This window comes from Asparagus officinalis, chromosome 3, assembly GCF_001876935.1.
Source record: "Asparagus officinalis chromosome 3, Aspof.V1, whole genome shotgun sequence".
Taxonomy (NCBI): domain Eukaryota; kingdom Viridiplantae; phylum Streptophyta; class Magnoliopsida; order Asparagales; family Asparagaceae; genus Asparagus; species Asparagus officinalis.
Window position 1 is genome coordinate 29,844,511 of NC_033796.1, and position 5,564 is coordinate 29,850,074.

Sequence of the window (5,564 nt, forward strand, 5' to 3'; positions counted from 1 at the left end):
AAGAAGAAGACCACTGAGCTGTCGTCCATTCCCAAGAACACTTGGGAGGACAAATGCCACAGATGTGGCATGACTGGACATTGGTCCAGAAACTGTCGCACTCCGCGACACCTCCAAGATCTGTATCTAGCGAGCCAGAAGTCTCCTGTTGAAACAAATCTGGTGGAAAAGCAGCCGTCTACTCAGTTCACTGCTGATGACTTCGAAATGGATGATCTTCTCGACTAGATCCATGTTATCTTTATATGCATTTAAATTCTCATAGTACTTTCATCTTTAGTTCTTTACTTTCCATGTAATGCAATTTACTTTTCAATAAAGATAGTTATTTTCTTTAGATTAAAATATTGCATTCATGTTATAGATGAAGTGTGAGTGCCTTGTGGACAGTGCCTCGACGCACACAATCCTTCGCGAAAGAAGCTATTTCAATAGCTTATATGATTATGACGATCCTGTAATTACGATTTCAGGACTATCTAATATAATAGAAGGATTTGGTGAAGCAATGATATTGCTCCCAAATAAAACGAGACTAATAATAAAAGATGCATTATTCTCTCCGAAATCTAATAGAAACCTCATAAGTTTCAAGGATATTCGTTTAAACGGATATCACTTAGAAACCAATGAAATAAATGAGGATGAGTATTTGTATGTAACTCGTCAAAAAGATGGTTCAAAAACTATCTTAGAACGATTCAAGGGACTCCCGTCGGGTCTCTATCATACATATATTCAACCAGTAGAAGCTAACATGATTATGCACCAGAAGTGCCATTCTTTGCCGAAATTTAAACTTTGGCATAACAGACTGGGTCACCCAGGATCAGCAATGATGCACCGCATCATGAGCCAATCAAGTGGACACAACCTGAAGAACCTGAAGATTCTTCAGAAGGGTGATTACTCATGTCTATCTTGTTTCTAAGGTAAACTGATCACGAGACCTTCCCTTCTGAAAGTGGGATTAGAGTCTCCTAGCTTCTTGGAGAGAATACATGGCGATATTTGTGGGCCTATTCACCCCGCAAGTGGACCATTTAGGTACTTTATGGTACTTATAGATGCATCAACCAAGTGGTCTTACGTGTGCCTTTTGTCCACCCGCAACTTAGCTTTTTCAAAGCTATTGGCACAAATTATTAAGTTGCGGGCTCATTTCCCCGATAATCAAATCAAGAAATTACGTCTTGATAATGCGGGAGAATTCACTTCACAAGTCTTTCAAGACTATTGCCTAGCAACTGGCATCGAAGTTGAACATCCTGTAGCACATGTTCACACCCAGAACGGGTTAGCAGAATCTCTAATTAAGAGATTGCAATGGATTGCTCGTCCATTGTTGATGCAATCACAGTTGCCTGTTGAGGCTTGGGGTCATGCCATATTGCATGCCGCTTCGCTTATCAGAATACGACCCTCTGGTGGCCATATTTTGTCACCAATGCAGCTTGCTTATGGTGCACCTCCGAATATCTCACATTTGAGAGTGTTTGGTTGTGCAGTTTACGTCCCAATTGCTCCTCCACAAAGGACCAAAATGGGTCCACAGCGTCGTTTGGGTATCTATATAGGGTTTGATTCGCCCTCTATAATAAGATACCTTGAACCCCAGACGGGTGACGCATTTAAAGCACGTCTTGATGATTGTGAATTTGTTGAGGATTCATTTCCTAAACTTGGCACACAGTCCAGGAAGCCTGACGCTTCTAAGACCATTTCTTGGAACACCAAGACTTTGTCTCATTATGATCCGCGTACTAGTCAATGTGAAGATGAGATCCTGAAGATTCTTCATCTTCAGAATACAGTACATTTACTTCCGGATAAATTCACTGATAACCAGAAGATTGTCAGATCACACGTGCCTGCTGTCAACACGCCAGCTAGGATTGACATCCCCAAAGATGGATGCAATCCGCCGGCAGCAGAAACGGCTGTACCTCAATTGAAAAGAGGACGCCCACCAGGTTCGAAGGACAAAGTCCCTCGTAAAAGAAAAAATCCTGGAGAAATAAAGATGAACCCAACACAGGATACTGAGCTCAGACCAGCTTCCTCTCCCCTCCTAGATTCCCCTGAAGAGGAACAAATAGGAGAAACATCATTAAATTTTGTACGTACTAAGGAGGTACTGGACAGAAAAAGCACAGTCGACGACGACGACTTTGCGTTCGATATTGCCGTTCACGTCACTGAATACGACGATGACATCGAACCACGGTCTCTAGCGGAATGTAAACGCAGAGACGATTGGCCAAAGTGGAACGAGGCAATAGGAGTAGAGCTGGACTCACTCTTGAAACGCGAAGTCTTTGGACCAGTAGTCCAAACACCTAAAGGTGTAAAACCTGTGGGATATAAGTGGGTCTTCATCAGAAAAAGAAATGAACACAACGAGGTTGTGCGCTACAAAGCACGGCTTGTAGCACAAGGTTTTTCCCAAAGACCGGGAATAGACTATGAAAAAACATATTCTCCGGTTATGGATGGGAATACCTTCCGATTCCTAATAAGCCTCTCATCTCTGGAAGGCCTAGAAATGCAGCTCATGGACGTTGTGACTGCATATCTATATGGCAATATAGATAAAGATATCTATATGAAACTCCCTGAAGGATATAAAATTCCACCAGAGATAGCAGATAGACCTCGGGACGTCTATTCTGTTAGGCTTCAAAGATCATTATATGGTCTTAAGCAATCGGGGAAAATGTGGTATAACAGACTAAGTGAGTTCCTTCCTACGCAAGGATTCACAAATGATAAAGTCTGCCCGTGTATCTTTATAAAAAGATCGGGAACAGGATTCATTATAGTCGCCGTCTATGTCGACGACTTAAATCTCATTGGATCTCCTGCAGAGATAGTTGGGATATCTGAAAGCCTTAAAAATACTTTTGAAATGAAAGACCTAGGCAAAACAAAGTATTGTCTTGGCTTACAGATCGAACACCTTAAGGGTGGTATCCTGTTACACCAATCCACATATACACGGAAATTACTTAAAAATTTCCGAATGGATAAATGTCATCCTCTTAGTACACCAATGGTTGTTCGATCATTGGATGTAAAGAACGACCCCTTCCGTCCGCTGGAAGAGGGGGAGGAAATGCTAGGTCCTGAAGTACCTTACCTCAGTGCCATTGGAGCACTATTATATCTGGCTAACTGTACGCGTCCCGATGTAGCGTTTTTAGTTAACCTACTAGCCAGATACAGTGCAGCGCCCACAAAGCGCTACTGGAATGGAGTTAAGCATCTTCTGCGCTACCTCCAAGGGTCTATAGACCTGGGGTTATATTTCCCGAAGGGTGGGTCTCCCACCTTAATTGGTTATTCAGATGCAGGTTACAGGTCTGATCCCCACACCGAGAAATCACAAACCGGATTTGTGTTTACATTCGGTGGTACGACCATCTCCTGGAGGTCTGTCAAGCAAACCACTGTAGCAATCTCATCCAACCATTCCGAACTCCTCGCGATCCATGAAACCAACAAAGAATGTGTTTGGCTTCGTTCTGTCATTCAGCACATCTTAGTGTCTACCGGCCTGAAGACTGGTGACCTTGAGCCAACTACCATATTTGAAGACAATGCAGCATGCGTTGCTCAACTTCAGTCTGGCTTCATCAAGGGTGAAAAGACGAAGCATATATCTCCCAAGTTTTTCTGGACGCATGATCTTCAAGAGGAGGAGCAAGTTAAAGTACATCAGATCCAATCATGTAATAATTTAGCTGACTTGTTCACTAAGACTCTGCCTAGATGTACTTTTGTAAAACTTGTAAAAGGAATAGGGATGAGACATCTGAAAGACCTACAAGCCTGAAGCTTGTATGGTTCAGGGGGAGTAACCTATGGGTTGTACTCTTTTTCCTTAGGTTGATGGTTTTTTCCCACTGGGTTTTCCACAGCTAAGGTTTTAACGAGGCAAACAAGTTTACTCTGGATCCAGAAGTATCCACCCCATTAGCTTTACGAACTCTGAAGTGTTCATAAGCTAAACCCAAGGTGATGGATGGATAAGGGGGAGTATTATGAGATGAGGGAGGCCTTTGGCCTCCCCCTCATTATCCCTCCATTCACACCCCATTATGATGGTGTAACACCTCATTAAGTGGGGGTGACTCTTGGGTACTCAACCTATTCACATCATAGGCCTTTGGCCTAGGTAATGGTTTTAAACATCCTGCTCATTATATATATATTTATATCAAGAAACTTAAATAGAAGTTACAATCCTAACTCACCAAAGGAGGCCAGGAGAAGATGAAAAGAAAGAAAGAAAGCAAACTCTACTGTCGTAAAACGTGTTGAATTAGTATATTGAAGTATGGCACCGTCTATAGTGCGTTTTCACATATCTATTACCAAAATTTATAATATTCTGCAAGTTACCTCTCAAGTCATGTTATTTGTCAGTTTATTTGTCGCATAATCATCCACTGGCCTACTTTTTCCTGACATTATTAGTGAAAAAAGGAATTATTTCCTATGTTCTTTTTATCTTCGATCGATAATATACCTAAACCAGGAGAGAGAGAGACTAACCAATCTTAAAGAGTAACTTGATAAATGCAAAGTTTAAGGATATGTTTTCAAAAATAATTGCATTGGAGATATACGCGTGCGGAGGAGGTTAAAGAATTCCCGACAATTTAATTCCAATCCATTTCTATGACATCTGTAATGGGCCTTACTCTAGTACGTGTTTGACTTAAGGATCATTTCTACATGTTTAGAATTGGGCCTCTGTTGGGCTAATTGTTTGTTGTCGTAGAATGTAACGTATTTCGATCATGCGGAGTTAAAAGCAAAAAAAATTGTCCTTTTAATGAAAGAGAGATCAAATTAAGGTTTTGTCAGAGAACTTAAACAAAGGTTTATGAAAGTACAATTTGATCTTCTCATGCTTCGCTTTGCTACTAAATTTGGCGTTCAAAGTGCCGATTCATCCTTGATATACTCAAATAAGTCCAGATATAGATCCACATGGCTAGGGGTGGAAGTGAACCGAATAATTAATAAACAGTTCTGTTATTATTCGTCTAGATATCCGGTCAAGTTCGATTCGGTAGTTCATTTAGTGTTAAACGAATAATTTTTAGCATTCGACTTATAAACGAATAGAATTTAACCAAAGGTACGGTTGATTATTAACTATTCGATATCTTTTCATATTTTAGTCCTATTAATTAAACTTTTTGCAAACATTATTTATCTAATTTTTTATTTACAAATGTTAACCCATATAAATACTTAAGGGGGATTCTAGGGCTAAGGCTTTCTCATTTTCTTAGCCATCTCCAACCTCCACTCCAGACATGACCCTAGGGCTAGGGCTTTCTCCTCTCGTCTTTGAGATTTGCCCCCTCCGCTCAGCCGCTCGTCTCCGATGATCGTCTTCAAGATCCACCCCCTCCGCTCAGCTGCTTGTCTCCGACTATCGTCTTTTAGATCTGTCCTTCCGCTCGGCCCTCACTTGTCTCTGACTCTCGTCTTCGACAGTCTCTTCCGGCATCAATAGTCTCCTTCTCCGCTCGAATCTCATTGTTCCC